Raw genomic sequence first — 22,030 nt, forward strand, 5'->3', positions numbered from 1 at the left:
ACCAGTCATGAGAAGCACCCAGATCAGTCCTGATCCTGGTGTTCTGTGACAGGGTAGCCCAAATTGTTTATCCAGACTAATAGTGGAGTAGATGGGCATGAGTGCACCCTTCTAAACTGCTCCCCCATCTCCCCTTACCCCCAGTTTATTGCAATGAGATTAAAATACATAAAACATGATCAAGGATAATAATAATATATATGGAAGTATAACTGGAAAAGAAAAGAAAAAAGAAAAAGAAAAACCCTTTAAACATAACTTAAACATAATAAGATACAACCATTGCAGAAGATAAAGAAAAGGTGGGGGAGGGGACACTTTAAGGATATATATCTTGTGTTTCAAAGCATAAACATTTCATGAACATTCGACCAAATAGCTGAGAATTCCTCTTCTTTACCTTGCCATCAGAGAAAAAACAGTTCAAATGCTGACAAGGAACACATGTCAATTGTCCATAGTTGCAGTTCAGGAATAAATTTGTCTTCCCAGTGTTGTATTATAATCCTTCTGACGACCGCCCAAGCGCAAAGAATCCACAATTCTTGCTATAATGCTAGATTTCATATGCTGGGAATGTATCCCTATAAAACATGAACATCCTTGACAGGCACTGATAGCTAAAATGTCATGTTAACAACATTATGAATTTCAAGCCAAAATGGTGCAATAAATGGACCCTCATACAAATTAGACCTCCAACATCTAGAAGTCTGCAGCCACTCCTTGTTAAACATTTTCTGAGGTGTCCAATAAACACAGAAAAAGTTTCTGCTGTATAAGCCACATTTTGAGATATAAAGAGGCAAGTTTCACTGCCTTCAAAACCCACCATTGATTTAATGATAGGGTATTCAAGATCATTGTTCCAAAGGTTTTGGATTCAACTGATATCAATCTTATCAATGTCTTTAAGCTTCTGATAGAGCAAGGTTACAGACTTAGGTACATCCAATAATGTTCCAGTTCTAATATTAGAAATGGAGTTTCAGAAGCTGTAATCGCAGGACCAAAAAGCTGTGATAGTAAATGCTTTTGCTGAATAAACTGCCAGCTAGCATTTAAAGATAGATCAAACTCAGCTCTGAAAATGTCAAAAGATTTAAAAATGCCTTCAGAAGAGATCAATTGATCTAGCATGATGATATCATGGGAGGCCCAGTTAGCCCAATAAAAAGATTATTCTCCCACAAAGTAAGGTTTTCATGCTGGAAAGGATCAAAACCATGTCTAGAATGCAAAGTTCTCCATATATGCCTTGCGGCTTTAACCACTGGTAATGACCTAGATCCATGAACAAATTATGAACTGAGCATCTGCCCGGATTTCAATGGGGTAAAGTAATAACCGTCAAGCAGTGGCAGGGCGTGATCAAAACCTAGGACTCATTGTTCCACCCTAAGACTGAAGATAGAATAAATGCCCAATTATATGCCTGAATTTGGGGGAAATTAAATTCAATAGATTGTTGAAGTTTACAAAGTGAAAATCTCGGTGGGTGTCCTTGCCATAAGAAGTCATTAACTAATTTATAAACTTGCTTAAAATATGATAAAGATATAAGAATTGGAAGACCTCTTAAAATATATATGAGCCTCAGCGTTAAAATAATCTTAACCACATTTATTTTGCCCCAGATACTCAGAACCATAGTCCACTGATCTAAGTCATTTTTAATTTAAAACAAAATTTTGGGGAAATTTTAAATTTACTAATTGAGAGAGCTTCCTAGAAATTACTATGCCTGAATAGAGAAGAGACTCTGGACGCCACCTAAAACCCCAAACATCAGGAAAATCTGTAGAACCTAAAAGCATCAAATCAAATTTGCTCCAATTTATGGAGTAACTGGATAAATTACCCAACTTTTGAACTAAAGAAATAAGATTAGGAATTGAGACCTCTGGTTTATCAATAAAGCATAAAATGTCATCTGCATATAAAATCAACTTGTGCTCAATCCTACCAAGTGTACTACCCTTTATATAGTCCGAGCCTCTAATAGCACAAGCCAGGGATTCTAACACCATCTCTGCCATATGCCCTGTTCTAGCCTAACTGAAAGGGGCAATAGCCCATTGGTGAGGACTCGTGAATAAGGAGCCATGTAAAGCATAGTATCCCAAGCAGGGGGATAGCTAGGGGAGAGGGGGCCCGTGTTCGCCCCTCTCCCCAGCAGCTGCTCAGACTGAGAGAGATAATGAAGAAAATAGGGAGGGGTGGAGCTGGAGGGTAGTGCACGGAACCGCGGAGCTGTGGTCCAGCATTGGGGTGGGGGTTCCTTTAAGGGCGGGGGAGGGTGTATTTACCCCTCCCACCGCTTTTCCAGCTCCGGCGCACCTTTTTTAGTTAGCAATTGGGGCGGCAGGATACCTCCCTGCTGCCCCTTCCCCCGCTCGCCTGCAACAGGCTTCAGGAAGCCTTTTGCACGCGCATGTGTGGCCACGCACACACACGTCGCAGAGACGTAATGCGCACATGCAACGTGCACATGCGCAAAAGGCTTCCTGAGGCCTTTTGCAGCCAAGCGGGGGAAGGGGCGGGAGGGAGGTATCCTGCCGCCCCAGTTGCTAAGTAAAAAAGGCACGCCGGATGGGGGAAAGCAGCGGGAGGGGTAAGTACACCCTCCCCCCACCCTTAAAGGAACCCCCACCCCAGTCCACCCGAACCCCGAACTGCCCATGTCCGGACTGGTCCGGAGGCCTATAGAATGGCCTCCGGACCGGTCCATGCACATCACTACTAGAGGGCCCTCAGGAGCTGGGAGGCCTGGGTTCTTTGAACCCATCTGCTCAATTATAGCTACACCTCTGAACCTAAGTAAAAAAGCTTGGGAGAAATCCAAATTTAATCAAAATATGTGTCAAGAACCCCAGATGGACAATGTCAAATGACTTATCCACAACTAAAGAAATTATAGTGGCCAGGTCTTGCTTCTCTGAGGATAAGGCTAATACAGTTAGTCCCTGCTAAATGAGCAAAGAGGCACCTTTTTAAAGTTATGATTTTCTTTATTGAGCACGTGGAAAGCAACTGGTTCAGCCCCAGCACGGCATTCCTCCAGTGGCTGTTGCAGGTGTCTATCTTAAGTTTATTTTTAGATTGTACCTTTGGGGTCAGAGAGCCATCTTTATTTGTTTGTTTGTTTTTATGTATACCACTTAGGGAACTTTTGTTGAAAAGCATTATATAAATATTCATTGTCGCCGTCGTAGTAGTAGTATTACATCAGTCAACAATCTAATATTATCTGATCCTTAGTGGCCAGATATAAACCCAGTCTGACCTGGATGAAAAATGGTAGGGAGCACAGTCTGTGCCCTACATGCCAGTGTAGCTGTCAATATCTTAGCGTCAACATTTAACAGAGAGATAGGTCTATAGTTAGTGCATAAACCAGGATCTTTACAAGGAGAACAGTTATATAAACTTCACTGAAATAAGGATGAAAAAATAATTACTTTTAAAAGCATCATTATAAACCTCCAATGAAATTGGAGCCAGGAAACTAATAAATTTCTTGTAAAACCCCACAGAAAATCCATTGGGCCCAGGGGCTGTTCCAGATGCCACAGATTTAATTGTAGTCATTGTTACCTGTAGAGAAAAAGGTGTAGCTAACAAATTGATCTGATCTTGTGTTAAATGTAGAAGGTGCATCTTTTGCAGGAAACTATGTCTGTATCAGTATTGGATATACTATTACTATACATCTTAGAATAAATCCAAAAAACCCCTACTGATTTATAAATTCAGAATCTGTGTAGTCATTGCCTTGAGTAACACAGATAGAAGTTATAATATTACGCTGTTTAATCTGCTTCAGTTTAGAAGCCAAAGGTTTACTAGATTTCCCCCTACTTTCCCAATATCTTTGCCTAGTACAATTCAACAAAAATTCAGTTTCTAAAGAGTATAACTCACTAAGATCGTGTGATCCATCACGTGAATGCTTGGGCTGCCTGCAGAGCCTGAGAGCGCTTGGTGGCAAGAGCGCTTGGTGGCAGAGAAATCCAATGCACAATGCTCCTGGTGCAGTGCACTGTGGGATGCCGGAGGACCTCCTCCACCAGCTACCAGCTCTGTTGCTCACTGCAACACTGCTCATGTTCCGTGCATGCAGCAGAGATTACTGGGGAGGGGAGATCATGTGCAGGGAGGCAGGGAGGAGCCTGCCTCCCTGCCAAGGCTCCCCAGCACAGTTGTGAGAACAATCTCTATGTGTAGCCAACATAATTGAGATCCCATGCAGTTCTACACACAATACACAAAGGCTTTATTCTGACCTTCAGATTAGTATGTGTTAGAGTTTGTTGATTTTTACCCACAATAGGTAAAACAGCAGAGCACGAAGGAATGAGCACACACTCCAGTTACAGAGTAGGTAGCAGAGGATGGTTTGGATATTGCAGCTATTTAGAGAAAACACATGGAGATCCTTGTGTGACTAAACACTAAATATTTATTGGTTAAATACACTTAGATAGGAAAGACCTATATCTAATCTAAAGGACTACATAATGGATAGGTAAGGAGAGAGAGAGATGTTTCCATCTGCTCTCTAGGAGGAAAGGAAGGATTGTGACTCAGCACAGGAAGTGCTGCAGAGTCAGTTCAGGGGTCATAGAGTAGGGACAGATAGGGAGACCCTGACTGACTGTCTCTACTCCCAATGCCCCTAGTGGTCATTAGGACAGTTGGTGCAAAAGGTCGATGCACTGGAAGTTCATCTCCAACAGTATGAGTTTGAGAACAGCAATAGCAAGCACAAGCTTGCTTTCACATGCATACATGCACATGCACACACATGTGCATTGAAACAATGTCTTTAAAGGACGTTAGACATGTTGGCAGGCAGGAGGGAAGTATTTCCATATTCTATAAATGCGTATAAAGAAACATCAAGCACAAGGTATACTTTATTTTAGAAAGACAGATAATAAGGTCGTTCACATGACTTAATTGTGTGGGGTTGGGGAGGGGGGAAAGGCAGGATTGCACCTACCTTCCCCCCAGATGATTCAGCTGTCCTCTTTGGCTGTGCCACTCATGCACCCACATGAACTGCACTATTGGGAATGGTGTGGCCATCTGAAAGCCAGGAAAATGCAACCTAGCCTCCAGAAATCCCACAATGCACCACGCAAGGAGCACAGTGTATTGGGGAATTTCCTCACTGCTGGGGGTTCTAGCTGCCAGGCTCTGTGGCTGCAGGATGCCTGAGCAGCCACACAACTGGGGAACATGAGAAGGGCACACTCGCACCCTTCTACCTCAATAAAAGCCCAGGTAGAAAACATGGCCGATCTGGTGGGGCAGCAGTGGGATCGGGCCCGATCTCAGTGATCCACATGAGCAGCCCCACCCGGGCAGGGCTGCTTGTGTGCGTGCCCCCAATATCTATGTTTAAGCTGATGCACAAGACTTTCAATGCTATCTATTGTTAAGTACTTCAGTATAATTAAGCCAGGTTAAATACTTCAACTTTATTAAATAATATGTTGGGAAACTAATCAGTGGAAAGCAACAGGCACAATTAACTGGAGGAATGTTCAATTAAAATCAATTTGACTTAAAGTAAGTGTACATAGGACTAAGGTATTAGACTATGGCCGGGTTCAGACATAACAAAAAAACCATGATTTCCTACCATGAAAATAAGCTTTGGAGAGCCAGATTCTCAAGCACTCCCTCTCCCCTCTCCTCCTCCTCCATTTGGGAGAGCAGGAGCATGAAGGTTTTCCTTTCACTTTAAGAACAGACCTCTGTTCCATGTTATGGATGAATTCAGAAATCTTCAGTTTGTTAACTAACTAAAGTTAGAACAAGTCAAAATTTCATACCATGGTTTGATTGCCTAGCTTGTTCTCAGTGGCGGATTTAGCCACGGACCTCAGGGACCAGGTCTGTGCCCTCCTGCCTTTTGGGGTGCCTCCAAATGATTGGAGGGCCTCCCAGAGCCCCACTGCCCTGCCTGCTGCTGCCCCGCCACTGCCCTGCACCTATATTTGCCGGTGAGCGGAGCAGAGCAGGCCCTCCCCCCTGCACGGCAATGGCAGCCTGTCCGGCAGGTACGCTTGCACAGTGTGAATATGGAACACAGCATGCAATGTTCCATATTCACACTGTGTAGGCGTGCCCAGCGGTGAAGATGGCAAATATTGGCGCAGGGCAGTGGTGGGTTGACAGGGCAGGGCAAGGGCAGGCGTGGGGCAGGGCAGGGGCAGGCGTGGGGCAGTGGTGGGGCAGGTGTGGGGCAGCAGCAGAGTTCTGGGGAGCCCCCCCCGATCATTTGGAGCCCCCCTCCCTGGAGACAGGAGCAGTGGTGAGGCAGCAGCAGGAATTTTTAAAAATAATAATAAGGTGGGCCTCACGGCAGGGGTGGCCTCTGAAACCCTTCAGGTCCAGGCTGCTTTTGGACCTAGGTGCGCCCCTGTTTGTTCTAATTACAGTTAATCAACAAACCATAGTTCCTGGAGTTCATGCACAGTGTAGATCAGTGGCTTGTTCATAAGGGAAAGCAAAAGCTTTCACTCTCTTCCTCTTGCATATGAAGGAGGAGAAGGGAGGAGAGGGAAATTGCCCACACCTGCTCATTCATTCTCCAAGGCTTTTTCTCATTGCAGTAAACTATGTTTTTCTATTATGTCTGAACCAGGCCTATACATTTTTATTTAAAGGCGAGGCAAAGCCCCAGTGTTGTCTATGAGTTATTGAAGAGCAAAATCAGTGGCCTTCTGTAGCTCTAAAGTATCAGGCACAGAAAATGTTGATGCTGTAACAGCTTGTATCCACTTGATGTCACTGCGAACAGACTATTTCTGTTAATGCAGGATGATTCTTGGACATTAGGTAGCAAGATTTTCAGTTAGTAGTCGAGGGTGCTATGCTAAGCACATTCAAAATTTTGGCCATATTACTCTAAGTGGCTTATATTACCTCAGTCACATTAATCCTGAGGTAGATAAGACTGAGAAATAGCATACTGTGCAAAGTCATCCAGGGAGCTTCACAACTGAACAGGGATTTGAATGCAGATTTTACACCTACAAACTAAACAATCTAGCCACTAATACAACAGTGGCTCCACTTACTGATATTACACCATAAAAACACCCTGAATGCTAACACATGTGGTGGGAGCTCCAATATATGCTTAGATGTTCTCCTGCCAAAGTAGTTCCCCATTCACATAAACTGAAGGAGATGATCCCTGTGTGTGCGCCCTCCTTTGTGCACATGGATTGACTATTTGGAAAATGAACTGGGAACTCCATGCTCAGTGGCTCTGTGGATCGGCAGGCTAGCACACAGGTATTAGGTACGCTGAGCTCTCCCTGAAAGCAATGAGTGATGAGGCTGGCATCAGAGAGTCAGCCTCACTGGGCAACTGCTGAGGGCCAAGGATTCTCCGAAGGGCCCTCAACAGTTGCTGATCCCAGACACCAACTCCGTGTCCACTGATTTCAGGTGGTGGCAGTGGCAGCAGACAGAGTGACTCTCTTGGGGCCTAACTCAGGTAAGAGGGTGCCCATGAAGGGCAGTGTGTCAAGGGAAACCTGGAGCCAGCCCTGAGAGGACGTTCTTAATATCTTCTGATATCCTTGGTCTTTTTATTTTGCTAAATGTTCAGAAACAATGGATGATCAGGGAGTTTCTGTTTACTCTTTTTAAAAGAGACACAATGAACCTTTCTGTAGTCATAAAGAGCCTACCATAAAAACACAAGAATACCCACCAACTAGTCAACATTTTAATAATTAGATTTCAGGGCACTCAAGAATTTGAACATTACAATTATTTTTGTATTAATTTGAGGTGTCTAGTCCTTTCCCCTCTCAAAAAACAACAACAAATCAATATGAACTGATTCTGAAGAGACCTCTTTATTTTGGTCCTCACTCTCCAATTAAATTAATCCTTTGTGGCAATCTTTTTCTATTATTTGGTGTAGCTTTAGCTAAGAAATACTGCAAATTAGGATCAGTGCTGGAGCTCACCCTTTCAAGGACTATCCACCCACAGAGCTGGCCAACCAACTACCTTTAGAGAGAAGCAGTCTCACTCATCTTCCAGGCCTTCAAGAAAAACATCCCAAAAGCTCGCTGAGCAGTGCATACAGCTTCACATTGCCAGTAATGCAGCCTTGTGCCTGGAAGGTAAAATTGAGCTGCTAATATCTATCACTCCAGCTTCTGCAAAAACCTGCAAAGGAAGTGCTTCTTGTGGGTTCATTTTTTTAGTTTTATCATTCAGGTTACTTTACAGCGACAGTAGCTAGGAGTAAAAATGATCAGGCACCAGCATAAAGCTCTGATTAAATCAGCAGTGGGGATGGACAGAGCACACTCCTATAGCTGTAGCCTTAACTCAGTTGCTGCGGCTCCAGCAAAGCAGAGAGATGCTGAGCCACAGAGTGTGTAATCTGATTGTTACAGCCAACTAGGCATGGCAGCTGATATTCACTACTTCCATTCTCAGTGGTAACGGATAACAATAATAACCCAACAGAGCACAGATCCCTATAGTCTAGATAAAGTGGAAAACAGAACTGATTTGGAAATGGAAGAAGCAAACATAAAACACTTATGTTTGTACAACCGGGGCCCAAATTCTGAGATTCGCCTATTGTTTAATAACATTTTAATCTGCCCAAAAGGACATACTGTATGCTGTTATCCAGTAATTAGAATACTGTTTCTGACATTTACTGGGCTTCCCATTTTTCATGGCTTTAATATTCAGTAAACTCCTCTGAGTATTTTAATGAAAACCACCCTGTCATTATAAAAACATCAGAATTAGAGAAATGAGAAAATCCAAAAGAAATGAATACCCTTCAAGATACATGATACATACAGATGCTTTTTTGCCTTTGTTTACTGTACTCTGTAACTGAATATGGGAAGAAAATGCAACATTTTAATTTTGTTTTTGAATGTAAATTTTATAGCTGGATGTTCTTTAAAATTGTAGGAGGAGATGCTTACTTTCGTTGAATCAGATCCTGTAGACAGAGTGGTAGTCTTTGATGTAGGAGATTTGTGATGTGGACAGCAGCAAAAAGATATTTTTAAATGAACCAGCTAGCCCGGACACAAGCATCTATGCCTCTAGCTCTCCCTCATTCTCAGCCTCCCAGTCAGGAGAAGCTAGCAGTCCCATAAAGTCTACTCAAGCTGTTAACCAAACACAGAATAGTTGTTGAGAACATCTGTTGCTTACAAAAATTAAAAGAAACTCTTTTTATGTCCAGGGTGCCTTGGTGATGCAAGGTGTTCAGAGGCAGAATAGGGAACAGCCCTGCTAGACCAGGCCCAAGGCCTATCTAGTCCAGCATCCTATTTCACACAGTGGCCCACCAGATGCCTCTGGGAAGCCCACAGGCAAGAGCTAAGGGCATACCCTCTCTCCTGATGTTGCTCCCCTGCAACTAGAGGCATCTTGCCTCTGATGCTGGAGGTACCCTATAGCCCTCAGACTAGAAGCCATTCATAATAGACTAGTAGCCCACAGACTAGTAGCTATTCACTTGTGTTCCAATAATTTATCTAAGCCCTTATTAAAGCCAACCAGGCTGGTGGCTGTCACATCTTGTGACAGAGAATTATATAGGTTAATTATGCATTGTGTGAAAAAGTACTTGCTTGTATTGATTCTAATTTTTTTGGCAATCAGTTTAATGGGATGACCCATGGTTCTAGTATTATGCGAGAGAGAGAGATTTATCTCTGTCCACTCTCTCAACACCATGCATTATTTTATAGAACTCTATCATGTCACCTCTCAGTCGTATTTTTTCTAAACTAAAAAGCCCAAGGCATTGTAGCTTTATTTTATTTTATTTATTTTAGCATTTATATACCGCCTTTCGTTAAAAAGATAACCCCAAGGCGGTTTACAAAAGTTAAAACCTTTACCTTTACCTTTACCTTGTAAGGAAGGTGCTCTAGGCCCCTGATCATCTTGATTGCTCTCTTCTGCACCTCCTTCAGTTCTATAATGTCCTTTCTGAGGTATGGTGACCAGAACCGTGCACAGTATTCCAAATGCGGTCACACCATAGATTTGTATAAGAATTTTGATATTAGCAGTTTTATTTTGAATCCCTTTCCTAATGATCTCTAGCATGGAACTGGCTTTTTTCACAGCTGCCACACGTTGTGTAGACACTTTGAATGAGCTGTCCACCACAACCCCAAGATCCCTTTCCTGGCCAGTCACCGACCAGTGTATATGTGAAGTGTGTGTGTGGTGGTGGGGGTTGTTGCCCCAGTATGCATCACTCTACACCTGCTTGTATCGAACCACGTTTGTCATTTTGTTGCCCACTCCCCCAGTTTGGAGATCCTTTTGGAGCTCCTCGCAATCTCTTTTGGATTTCACTACCCTAAATAGTTTGGTGTCATCTGCAGATTTGGCTACCTCACTGCTTACCCGATCATTTATGAACAAGTTAAAGAGCGCTGGTCCCAGTACAGATCCCAGGGGCACTCCACTTCTTCCTTTCCTCCATTTAGTAAACTCTCCATTTATCCCTACCCTCTGTTTCCCGTCCTTCAGCCAGTTACCAATCCACACATGAACTTGTCCCCTTATCACATGACTACAAAGTTTTCTCAAGAGTCTTTGCTGAGGAACTTTATCAAAAGCTTTTTGATAGTCCAAGTATACTATGACAACTGGATCACCTTTATTCACACATCAGTTGACACCCTCCAAGAACTAAAAAAGGTTGGTGAGGTAAGATTTACCTTTGCAGAAGCCATGCTTTTAACTAAATGTTCCTCAAACTCTTTTCACCTCCCTTAATGGCTCCTTGCATTTCTTTTGGCAGAGTTTGAGGCTATTCACATACGCAGGCGAAGCCCAGCCCAGTTTTGCTCGTGCGTGTGAACTGCTGGGAGTCATGTGGCTCCCGGTGGCGGAACAGCTGCAAACCCACTTAGGGCACCCACTGCTTAGCCCGGGTTTCGGGCAGGAGGGCTCCCTTAAACCAGGCTTAGTGCTCATGGGTTGGCTCCACATGGCACATACATGTGAGGAGCCTCCCGGCCGATGCCAGGAGGATCCCAATAATGTACCGCTTTCTTGCATCCCAGCCTCTGACCCTCCATGCTACAAGCAGTAGCTGGCAGTTGTCTGCCGAGGAGGTAAGCATTTTAAGGCTTCTTGACAGCCAACAACCTGGAAGGCTTTAAGAGAGGTTTGGATCACTTCAGAGGTCTATCAATGGCTACTAGTCGGAGGGCTATAGGCCACCTCCAGCCTCAGAGGCAGGATGCCTCTGAGTACCAGTTGCAGGGGAGTAACAGCAGGAGAGAGGGCATGCCCTCAACTCCTGCCTGTGGCTTCCAGCGGCATGTGGTGGGCCACTGTGTGAAACAGGATGCTGGACTAGAGGGGCCTTGGGCCTGACCCAGCAGGGCTGTTCTTATGTTCCTATTGTCCCCACTGCTGCATGGCCCCTGTCAGATTCACAGCAGGAACTCCTGCCCATTTTGGCCTATCCTGGGCCTCATTGCTCCTGCTCCTGCTCGCCTGTAGTCTGTTCCTCTCCTCTCCCTGGCCGCTGCTTGTCCCCGCCTCCGCGGAACACACCGCTGCCCCGGCCTCGAAGGAAAGGACGGCAGCTGCACTGGACACTCATCTATGCACACATGTATTTCTTTTTTCTATCATGCTTTTCTAACACTCAAAGTGGATAACATATACAATTACAAAAATTAAAGTCACAGAAATCAAAACAACTACAATAACAGAGTCATAGGCTGATTTGGCAATTGCCTCAGAAAAGTTGGAATGGGGGAGAAGTATGCTTTTTCAGCCCTTTTGGATCTTGCCCATTAACTCTACTCATGGTAGGAATTCTTTTTTGACCAAATGTCCCCACTGTTCCAAATTCTGAGCTGCTTCTTCTAATGCAATCTGGAATGTAAAAATATCATTATGTTAAGTGAATTATATGAAACAGTGACATTTAGAGAACCATCAGCTCAGGACTTGAAAGGTGTCATGACCCCCACCTGAATAGTGGTTCTGAGAAAGCAGGACCGGCGGCACTACACAGAAACATAGGAAGCTGCCTTACTGAATCAAAGCACTGATTCATCTAGCTCAGTATTGTCTACATAGACTGGCAGTAGCTTTGCCAAGGTTGCAGGCAGGAGTCTCTCTCAGCCCTATTGTCAGCAATCTGGCAACCCAGTAGGGAAGTCTAGGATGATAGTTTACCAAAAGACCAAACTGGGTTGCAGAAGCGAAACACGGCTCGGAAATATTTCTCTCTCTCTCTGGCTCAGGCTGGAAGCTGTTGACACCAGAGATGACATACGTTGCCTACCAGTGGCTAACTGCAAGCTGTAGATGTGCTTTATAGTCCAAGCTGATAACTCTCAGCTGGCAGGGATTCAAGGCTTATCAGTCCTCTGCAAGAGGCGCTTACTTCTCCTGATGGTTTCCAGCTGTGTCTGCCGTCTTGTGACGTGCCTCTGCTGTGGAGTCAGTGGGGGTTGCCTGCACAGCTCATCCTCCAGTTTGTCCGTTGCTGTCTCTGCTGCCTCAGACTGCTGTGCCTGCTCTGAAATGTCAGCCGGACCTGCCTCAGCCATCTCTTGGGAACCGACAGCCGGGCTCTGCCCCTCAGGTACCCCTGCATCGGCTGAAGGGCTGTCAGCTTCCCCTTCCTCCTTGCTATCTGAGAGCGAGGGCGTGACACTACACCCCTCCCCAGGGTGCTCCTCCTCTGGGCCTGGAGGTTGGGTTTGGCAGGGTGAGACCGGTGAAACTGGCGCACAAGCTCAGGTGCATGAACATCATCTGTGTTTTCCCATGAACGTTCCTCGGGCCCATATCCTGACCAGTCGATCAGGTATTGTAGGCGTCCTTGCTGCAACCGTGAGTCCAGGATCTCCTTGACTTCGAATTCCTCTTCTCCGTCCACCAGCACCGGAGGTGGAGGCGCCTTCTGCTCATGCCAGGGATGGGCAGGGCCTGTCGGGACTAGCAAGGACCGATGGAATACTGGGTGGATGCGCAGGCTGGGGGGTAGGCGAAGGCGGAAGGCGACAGGGTTGACTTGGGCAATGATCGGGTATGGCCCCATGAACTGGGTGTCCAGTTTCTGGCATGGTCTATGTACCTTGAAGTGTTGGGTCGACAGCCAGACCTGATCCCCCACTTTCAGGACTGGACCTGCTTGTCTTTTTGCATCTGTGGCATGTTTGTAAGCATTCTTTGCGTGATCCAGTTGTTCTTTAAGGACGTCCTGTTCAGCCTGAAGTTCCTCAAGGAAATGGTCAACCGTAGGGACGAAGGAGACAGAAGCGCAGGCGTTTGGGAAGTAGCGGGGATGGTATCCATAGTTCGCATAGAAGGGTGTCTGTCAGGTGGATGCATGTGGGGTATTATTGTAGGCGAACTCCGCGAGGGGTAATAAGTCGGCCCAATCTGTCTGCTGGTAATTTACGTAGCACAACAAGTATTGTTCCAGCGTGGCATTTGTCCTTTCGGTCTGACCATCGGACTGCAGATGGTATGCTGAGGAGAGGTGCACCCGCATGTTGAGGAGACGGAACAGAATCTGCCAGAACTGGGCGACGAACTGGGGCCCATGATCTGAGATGATCCCGTAAGGCAAACCGTGGAACCGGATGACCTGATGGATGATCAGCTTGGCGGTTTCTCGGGCCAAGGGTGTTCCCAAGCACGGGATAAAATGAGCCATCTTGGAAAACATGTCCACAACCACCAGAATGGTGTTGTGGCCTTGAGAGGTTGGCAAATCAACAATGAAATCCAGGAAGATCATCTTCCATGGTCCTATAGGGGTCGGTAGGGAGTGGAGCAGACCTGCGGGCTTCCACTTCCTCCTCGCTATCTGAGAGCAAGGGCGTGACACCTTTCATGGGGATGCCAGGGAGGGAACTTGGAACCTTGTGCATGCAAGCATACAGGTGCCTGTTCCCATTCAAATGAAAACCATGGCAGACTCTGCTTAACAAAGGAGAAGGCAATGGTAAACCCCTCCTTAATCGCAGATTCACTATCAGTAAAATCGACTTGACAGCACACTTTACTTTACTACAAGACCAGCTTTTCTCCATTAGACCAGTTCTCCTCCCTAGACCCAGTTCTAGGCCCTGACACTGGCCCAGAGTAAAACAAAAAACAAAAAAACTCAGAACTGGACCCCTGAAACAGCACCCTCAAAAACTAAGCCTCCAAACCACACCCTTGGGACCTGAGCTCCCTCATCCTTTTAAATAACTCATTCCTAAGCAATTTAGGGCTTTATAAGTAATGACTGCTACCTTGAATTGCACCTAGAAACAATCTGGCAGCCAGTGCAACTGACACAACAGTAACATAAACTGGCCACGAGGTTTAGTGCCAGTCAGAATCCTAGTTGCAGCGTTCTGAAGTTTCTAATTGCAGCGAAACCTGAAGTTTCTGAGTGGTTTTCAAGGGCAGCCCTACTTAGGGCATGTTGTGGTAATTCAAACTTGATGTAATCAGTGCATGCTTGACCATGGCCAGGTCTGTCTGGTCCAAAAATGGGTGCAGTTGCTAGGCAAAGGCACTTCTGGCTAGAACCTCTACTGGACCATTGAGGAGCAAAGCTGAGTCCAGAAGCATCCCCAACGACAAGTCTGATCTTTCGAAGGGAGTGTAAACTCATTCAGCACAGGTTGACACACCATCACCAGGTCCGTAGAGCTACTGACCAAGACTTCCTCAGCCTTATCTGGATTTAATTTCAGCTTGTTCACCCACATTCATCCCACCACTAAGCTCAGACAGCAATTCAGGACCTCCCCAGCCTGAGATAGTACAGAAAAATAAAAACTGCATGTAATCTGTATCTTGATGACAGCCCCAAATCCCCAGATGACCTTCCCCAGCAGGTTCATGCAGATGTTAAATGGCACGAGATACAAGAATGACTCCTATGGAACACCACATGCCATCAGCCAAGGGACTGAGCAGGACCCCCCAGTCCCCCATTGCAGAATCTACCTATAAGAAGGACTGGAACCAGTGCAAAAACATCCCCCCACAAAGCAATCTAGAAAGATATCATGATAAAAGTTTGATGGTCCTGAAAGCTGCTGAGAGGTCCAACAGAACTAAGAGGGAAGGAAACCCTGTCTAGTTCCTGGTGTAGGTCATCCTGAGAATATCCCATAACTGTATAATTATTATAGAATATCATGATCTTCCATATGAGAGGCAGACTCTACAGCAGAGCTATGTGGTAATAGGACAACATGACCAACAAATATCTGTGCTAGGAAGACTGAACACTAACACATGTTTGCTGTGTGTTTGTTCTCTTGCCTAGAAGCCAAATCAAAATCCAGTGTCAACTGTATCTTTTCATCTCCTCTGGCAACACTATTGCCTAATAACTACAGCCATACTACAAGGGGCTTGTTCACATGCTGTCATCACTGTGTTGTCTACTGAATTTTGACTACTGAATTCAGACTCCAGACAGGTACAGATAACTTAACTAATTTATTCACAAGTTCATACACAGACTCCTAATAGGGTTTCCAATACATGCTTGCTGCAGCAGGGTTTCTTTTTTCTAAGCTAAGGGAAAGAGGAATCTGGAAGTGGTTTTACTTGGGTAGACATTGCACAGCTCATTCTGGAGGCCGTTTTACACTGCACAGATAATTCACCGTGCCTGAATCAACACAGTCACCTGCCAGTAGTGCCTTTCTGCTATTTACATAGGCTAATCAAGAGAGTCTCTATGTAAGAGAATAAATCATACACAAGTCAAACATTAAACACGGAAACATGCAGGATTGGGAAGCACCTTGGATTCACTGAACCTTCCATGTCTGATCTTAAGGTTGCTATACTGGAAACAAAAACACTATTCAAAAGAACCAGAAACAAAAAAATTGCAAAACTGGAATTCAGTAACCAATAAACATAGCATCTCAGAGTTTAATAAAGACTGTGGATGACACTTGAAAACATAAAATTTATGGATTGTGTATAGTTTTAATATGCATCATCTAAGATTGTGAACAGACTATTTGATGAAGGTGAAAAGAAAGAAACTTTATTGCCTTTTGTGTACACATTTTTTTTGTTCCTGTTATGTCTTTTCAATTAGATTTGAACCACTGCAGAAACTTGTGAAAACTGCTTAGCAGAAGTGACAGTGGAAGGAATGTACTCACCACAAAAAAAGAGGCAAAGAAGCTATTCTCACGATCACTGGAAAGCGGGCTAAGGGAGCTTAGCCCACTTCCCAGGGATCATGGGGACCACCGGGCTTGCAGGCGAGCCCCGTGCTCCCAAGGCGGCTAGCCCACCTACCTACCCCTCCCCCTAAGACGAAGTTAACAGAGCGAGTGCTCCGTTAACCACATCTTTTTGCTTGTGTGTTGCCATGGCATGCTGCGACACACAAGTAGACCCCCGACCGGGAGGCTGAAAGCAGCCTCCCGGGCTTGGGGGTCTCTCCAGAATGCCCCGCGCGCTCACGCTGGGCATCCTGGAACTTCCGAGGGCTGTGCGGCCCCCGATCCCTGCCGCCCCTGCCAGCTCTGTGACGGAGCCAGCAGTCGTGTGGGCAGCCGATCTGGCCTCCCAGCTACGAGCGGCTGCTTGTCTGCGGTGAGAGCAGGTTAAGCCCCAACAGCTCTCCCTGCTGTTAGCCTGCAGTTAGCCCCAAAGCTCTTCTCACTGATCGTGAGAAGAGCTTCTTTGTCTCTTTGTTGGCAATATAGGGCACAATCCAGCCAGTGTTAAGCACATTTAAGAACCATTGATTTCAATAGGAAAGTGCTTAACTTTTCCATTGAGACCAATGAAACTTAAAAGTACTTCACTCTGAATGGATCATGCCCCTAGTGAATTGTAAGAGGCCTAGTTTCTGTTTTTTAAAGCTACAAATGTGGGATACCCCGGTGGTAGAGAGTGTTTACAGACATGGTCAATACAAACTGAAAGGATTCAAGCGATGGTGAATCTACCATACCCCTCAGTAAATTACTTAGTGGAAAATGACCTTTCCTGTTTTGTTTTTTAATCTATGCAGCTTTCTCTCTTTATCTTTCAGTCTTGTTAAACATTTCTTCTGCAAAATGAATTGATTTTTATTAAAGTCTTTTCATCTGCAGCTGAGAAAGTGCCCAGAATGCTAGAATTTCTTGAAAAGAATTTCTATTTCATTTGTAATAGCAACTTTAAGCATAATTTATCTTTTATAACTCTGAATATTGCACTTAACTTGATGAAGTCAGTAGGAACCCTCTGAATCTGAGAATGCAGACCTGCCTATCTGAATGTTATTTTTTCATGTGTAGCTACATTTGGGATCAAATACTCTCATGAAGAAGAGGTGAACACATTAGACTTTGCTTTGGTCTTTCAGCTGGACATTGGGCTGGGGAGGGATGCACCCAGGCAGACATTTAATAGGTGCAGCTTCCCTAATCACTTCCCAAAGATGTCCCTGATAAATTTCTGCCTGATACATCTCTGATCAAGGCAAAGTGTGGGTGCATGGAGCCTCATTTCCAAAGTCATCATCATATAGCAGACTGTACAAAGTGTTTACAGCTTATATGGTGCAGAAGAAGATGGGCACCTTAACTTGCAATTTCCATTCTTTTAAAAGCGTGAGTGAAAATGTAAAGCATCTTAACTCTCATCTTAAACTGAAGGTTTTTGCATTACTGAATTTGTGATTTTAAACAACAAGGTACAGTCTGATAGTCCCAATAGATGTTAAATATGTTAAGTGTAATATTGTCATGCTTCTTTGTAAAATGTTAGAAGTTCCTAAGTGTACATTTGGTTTTATTGTTTATGTAAGCAGTTAAGTGGCTGCATGGAGCTAAAATATCACAGGGAAACGTAATTGGCTTTCTTTTATGCAAAACAGCTTCTGAATCACCAGAAGACTTCTTGTATTGGCAAACCAGCTGGACAATGGTTTTATCCCAGTTGACTCCATGTCAGTGTGGAGCTGACATATTGTGTCCTGTGTTTTCTATTCATTCATTAATAGCATGACACTTTGCTACATCTGCAAGCAATTAAAGAGCTCTGAAATTGTTTTTAATGCCAGTGACAGAACTGTGCTAAAATTAAGAATCAGCAGAACAGGCCAATTATGTTAATTGATCAACAAAACAGAGGTTTTAGTTGTGTGCTGGAAAATGTGATCACATCCAAATGTAAATTAAAAAATTCAGCCTAAAAGCTAGCTTGCCCCTAATACATCCTTAGAGTGCAATTTTCTAGCATGTAGCCCCAATCCTGTGTCTGTTTCAACAGGGAGAATCAGATAAGAGTACAACAGGGATAACTCGGACAGCTAGAGTGAGATTTCTCTGATTAATATGTTCACATCAATGCTGCAAGTCTTATTTCCAGAGCGTTCCCTGCAGGTAAAATTGGAACTAGATGTGGTAGGAGATGAGTGGCTGCTACTAAGAACATAAGAACAGCCCTGCTGGATCAGGCCCAAGGCCCATCTAGTCCAGCACAGTGGCCCACCAGATGCCGCTGGAAGCCTACAGGCAGGAGTTGGGGGCATGCCCTCTCTCCTGCTGTTACTCCCCTGCAACTGGTACTCAGACGCATCCTGCCTCTAAGGCTGGAGGTGGCCTATAGCACTCCGACTAGTAGCCGTTGATAGACCTCTCCTCCATGAAGTTATCCAAACCCTTCTTAAAGCCATCCAGGTTGTTGGCTGTCACCACATCTCGTAGCAGAGAATTCCACAAGTTAATTATGCGTTGCATGAAAAAGTACTTCCATTAGTTTGTCCTAAATTTCCTGGCAATCAGTTTAATGGGATGACCCCTAGTTCTAGTGTTATGTGAGAAGGAGAAGAATTTATCTCTAGCCACTTTCTCCACACCATGCATGATTTTATAGACCTCTATCATGTCTCCCCGCAGTCATCTTTTTTCTAAACTAAAAAGCCCCAGGCATTGTAGCCTTACCTCGTAAGGAAAGTGCTCTAGGCCCCTGGTCATCTTGGTTGCCCTCTTCTGCACCTTTTCCAGTTCTATAATGTCCTTCTTTAGATGTGGTGACCAGAATTGTACGAAGTACTCCAAGTGTGGTCACACCATAGTTTTGTATCAGGGCATTATAATATTAGCCATTTTATTTTCAGTTCCCTTTCTAATGATCCCTAGCACGGAATTGGCCTTTTTCACAGCTGCAGCACATTGAGTCAAAACTTCCAATGAGCTGTCCACCATGACCCCAAGATCCCTCTCCTGGTCAGTCACTGACAGCTCAGATTCCATCAGTGTATATATGAAGTTGGGTTTTTTCGTCCCAATGTGCATCACTTTACACCTGCCAACATTGAACCACCTTTGCCATTTTGTCGCCCACTCACCCAGTTTGGAGAGATCCTTTTGGGGCTCTTCACAATCTGTTTTGGATTTCACTACCCTAAATAGTTTGATGTCATCTGCAAATTTGGCCACCTCGCATATACTATGTCAACTGGATCACCTTTATCCACACACCAGTTGACACTCTCAAAGAACTCCAAAAGGTTTGTGAGGCAAGATTGACCTTTGCAGAAGACATGCTGGTTCTCCCCCAGCAGGGCCTGTTTTTCTATCTGCTTTACAATTTTATCCTTGAGAATGCTTTCCATCAATTTGCCTGGGATGTTAAGCTAACCAGCCTGTAATTTCCCGGATTGCCCATGAAACCCTTTTTGAAAATCGTTGTTACATTTGTTACTTTCCAGTCCTCCAGTACAGAGCCTGATTGTAGGGATAAGTTATATATTTTTGCAAGGAAGTCGGCAATTTCACATTTGAGTTCTTTAAGGACTCTTGGATGGATGCCATTTGGCCCAGGCGATTTGCTAGGTTTTAATTTTTTCAGACAGTTTAGAACAGTGATTCTCAAACTTGGGTCCTCAGGTGTTATTGGACTTCAACTCCCATAATCCCCAACCAAAGGCCACTGAGGCTGGGGATTATGGGAGTTGAAGTCCAATAACACCTGAGGACCCAAGTTTGAGAATCCCTGGTTTAGAACATCATCTCTTGTCACTTCTATCTGACTCAGTTCTTTAGTCTCTGTCCCTGAAAAGCCTGGTTCAGGAACAGGTATATGCACAGTATCCTCTGCCATAAAGACAGATGCAAAGAACTCATTTAGCTTCTCTGCAACGACCATATCCTCCTTAATAATCTCTTTCACTCCCTCATTGTCTAATGGTCAAACCGCCTCCCTGGCAGGTTTCCTGCTTCTGATGTATGTAAAGAAATTTTTGTTATTTGCCCTGATGCTTTTAGCTAATGTCCCTCAACCTCTCTTTTCACCTTCATTATTGTCACTTTGCATTTCTTTTGCCAGAGTTTGTGTTCCTTTCTGTTCTCTTCTTTTGGGCAGGCCTTCCAATTTTGGAAGGAAGTCTTCTTCTCCTTTATGGCTTCCTTGACTTTACCTGATCGCCATGCTGGCATCCTCCTAGACTTAGTGGTACCTTTCCTCCTTTTGGGTATACACTCTAACTGGGCTTCTAGTATTGTGGTTTTGAATAAACTGCATGCATTCTGGAGCAAAGTGACTCTCCTGATTCTCCCTTTCAACTTTCTTTTCACCATACTCCTCATTTTGGAGAAGTTTCCTCTTCTGAAATTCAAAATATCTTGTGTTAGATGGTGATTCTCTTTATTTAACAGGGGAAGAGTAACTGGCCCTATCCACCCCCAGCACAGTACTTCCAGTGACCGTTGCTGGTGTCTAATGTTTCTTTTTAGATTGTGAGCCCTTTGGGGACAGGGAGCCACTTTATTTTTTATTTCTCTGTGTTAACCACCCTGAGCCATTTTTGGAGGGGTGGTATAGAAATTGAATAAATAAATAATAAATAATAATAGACGTCCTTGGTGATTCTCTCCCCGCGTGTATGCTGAATTTGATCACACTATGGTCACTGTTCCCTAAAGGGTCCATGACACTGACATAATGCACGAGGTCCTGGGTGCCACTCAGGATTAAGTCCAAGGTCGCCTTCTCTCTGGTTTCATGACCAGTTGTTCTAGGGCACAGTTATTCTGCATATCTAGAAATCTGACTTCTTGGTCTTTACCTGACTGTGAATTTACCCAGTCTATGTGTGGGTAATTGAAGTCACCCATTACTACTGTCCTGCCTCTCCTTGACGCTTCCCTGATTTCCTTCTGCAACTCCCAGTCACTGTCAGCATTTTGATCCGGAGAGCGATAGCACTTCCACAGTAGCACATTTCCTTTCAGGCCTTGTATTGTCACCCACAGTGTTTCTGTGGAAAATTCCGGTTCTCCTATATTTTCTACCTTGTTAGATTCTATCCCTTCTTTAACATATAGTACTACTCCACATCCAAGGCACCCTTCCCTGTCCTTTCCATAGAGAATATATCCAGGGATAAAAGTGTCCCACTGGTTCTCACTGTTCCACCATGTTTCTGTTATGCCCACTATATCTATTTTCTTCATTAACAACCAAGCGCTCCAGCTCATCCACCTTGGCTTGGAGGCTTCTGGCATTGGCATATAAGCATCTATATGCTGAATCTCTTAACTGGTGTATGCTATCTTTCTTTTGGCTCTTTTATTGTTTTGACTAGCTAACACAGCCTCTTGTCTGCTCTTTATGTGGCTCTGCTCTGTACCCTTCTGTTTTATCTGAATCCTTTACACCCTTGCACTTTAAAGGATGGCATTTGCCGAACCGGATACTGCCCAGCTCCTGTCCACTATTCCCCAGGCTTCATTTTAAAAGCTGCTCTGCAACCTTTTTGATTTTAAGCACCAGCAGTCTGGTTCCATCTTGATTTAAATGCAGCCCATCCCTTCTGTACAGGCTTTGCTTGCACCAAAATGTATCCCAGTGCCTAACAAATCTAAACCCCTTCTCCCAACACCAACATCTCATCCATGCATTGAGACCCTCTCAGCTCTGCCTGTCTCACTGAACCTGTGTGTAGAACAGGTAGCATTTCTGAGAATGCTACCTTGGGAGTCCTGGA

General features: G+C 44.5%; 1 protein-coding gene across 10 annotated transcripts in view; it reads right to left on the reverse strand.

The window, feature by feature from the left end:
• PDE11A (phosphodiesterase 11A) overlaps positions 1-22,030 on the reverse strand; it is a 299,742-nt gene that overhangs the window by 192,278 nt on the left and 85,434 nt on the right. Inside the window, exon 1 of one of the 10 annotated variants that reach the window (XM_053268491.1) lies at positions 401-434. The exons of the other annotated variants lie outside the window; for them this stretch is intronic. The gene's annotated coding sequence lies outside the window, so the exon portion shown is untranslated. Of the gene's footprint in view, positions 1-400; positions 435-22,030 lie in introns of those variants that run through there. 10 annotated transcript variants of the gene reach the window in all.

Source organism: Hemicordylus capensis, chromosome 1 (genome assembly GCF_027244095.1).
Source record: "Hemicordylus capensis ecotype Gifberg chromosome 1, rHemCap1.1.pri, whole genome shotgun sequence".
Taxonomy (NCBI): Eukaryota; Metazoa; Chordata; class Lepidosauria; order Squamata; family Cordylidae; genus Hemicordylus; species Hemicordylus capensis.